Here is a 1596-nt window from a genome sequence, read left to right as displayed (position 1 = left end):
GGTGGCCAGAGCGGAGGCTCGGTGGCATCGCTCTGTCGGCCGCCCCGGCCCCCACCACCGAGCCAGGGGGCTGGTCCTGGCTTTGGGAGCTTTCGGGCTCCGGGATGTGTGTGAGGAGGAAGCCACCAGAGCGGGTGGGGACAGGGGAGTCGGGGGACCCCCACCTTACCCCCTCCTGCCCCCAGCACGATGGCCAGCCCTACTGCCACAAGCCCTGCTACGGAATCCTCTTCGGACCCAAGGGTGAGTGTGGCCCGGCGGGTGGGGAACCCGGGGCTCCCTCCCCACCCCTCCGCACCCCCAGCACCCCCCTTTTGGCCGTTCTCCACAGGAGTGAATACTGGAGCTGTGGGCAGCTACATCTACGACAGGGACCCCGAGGGCAAAGTTCAGCCCTAGGCCCCTGCCTGCCCAGGGCCCACTGCCGGGCCCGGGGGACAGTGCCCAGCTGCCCAGTCCTGCCTCAGTTGGTCCGGGCCCAAGTCCGGGGCCTGCGTGTTGGGGGAGGAGGACGCCGATGGGCTTCTCCAGAAGAGGCGCCTGCCTGTGCCCGCACCGCGACCCCCTCTTGTGTCCTTGGGCCTCCCTGCCTGTGTGACCCCGCGTGTCTTCACGTCTGCCTCCTGTCCCCGCGTGTCCCCGCGGACCTGGGCGAGCCTCACTCCCCCTCCTCTGCCCACGCCTCCCACTGTTATTTATCGCCCTCTGCCGGGCGGCCACACCACGCTCCGCGTGTCCCCGGACGGGGCCTCTGCTGTCTCCCACGCGCCTTCCAAGCACTGCCCACCACCCTCCCGTGGCTCACACGCAACGCAGACTTTTGCTCAATAAAATGTTTGAGGATCGCTGGACCCCGCGCCTTGCTTCTGGCTGTGGGAGGGGCCTGAGCCCAGCACAGGGCCCCGTCTCCGTCCCACCCACAAGGGCTCCCGGCGAGCCTGGCCCCGCCTCTGGGGCAGCAGGTCCTGTTCCAAGGTTGGTGGCGGGAGGGAGGCTGTTTTGAGCTGTGGTGCCCACACAGGGTGGTGGGGCGAGGGGGGGAGGCCTCCTGGGAGTGGGGTCCAGGAGTGGGGAGGGGCCTTGCATGCTGAGGTCACCTCCCTGGAGCCTAGGGCTGAGCCTGGACCCCCGGAAACGCCAGCGCTGGGCGTCCGTCAGGAGATGCCTGGGGCCATCAGAGACCCCCAGGTGCCGAGGGTCAGCCTGGGCACAGTGGCGGGGGCATGCCAGTGGGTCTGGGGGGGCAGGTGAGCAGAGGGGCGGATGGCGTGAGGGGGCCTTCAGCCCGGACTGAGCCTGGAACCCCGAGTCTGCCCGCTCTGCCGTGGCTTTCATCCGCAGGGCTAGCAGCCTGGTTGCCATGGCGGCCAGCCTGCCTCAGCGCTGGTGGTGGCCAAGGGCGAGCCCAGCCGGCGTCCCCGAGTCTGTGGCTGCGGTGGTGGCGGAGTTTTGAGACCTCCCCAGGCGGGGGCTGCAATGCTCTCCCCATTTCAGCCTGACCCCCTGGGAGCTCCGAGGAGCCCCCTCCTGGCGGCACATTTCCCTGTAGCGGCAGCTCCCGGGCACCCCGCCAGAGGGAGGGCCCTCCCTGCCCCT

At 69.9% G+C, this 1596-nt stretch overlaps 1 protein-coding gene across 1 annotated transcript in view; it reads left to right on the top strand.

The window, feature by feature from the left end:
* Nucleotides 1-1596, top strand: part of CRIP2 (cysteine-rich protein 2) — a 15967-nt gene that overhangs the window by 2234 nt on the left and 12137 nt on the right. The gene's annotated exons all lie outside the window — the stretch shown is intronic.

This window comes from Myotis brandtii, unplaced genomic scaffold, assembly GCF_000412655.1.
Source record: "Myotis brandtii unplaced genomic scaffold, ASM41265v1 scaffold1057, whole genome shotgun sequence".
NCBI classification, from domain to species: domain Eukaryota; kingdom Metazoa; phylum Chordata; class Mammalia; order Chiroptera; family Vespertilionidae; genus Myotis; species Myotis brandtii.
The sequence above is the reverse complement of the archived record's forward strand: the minus strand, read 5'-3'. Positions and strand labels throughout refer to the sequence as shown.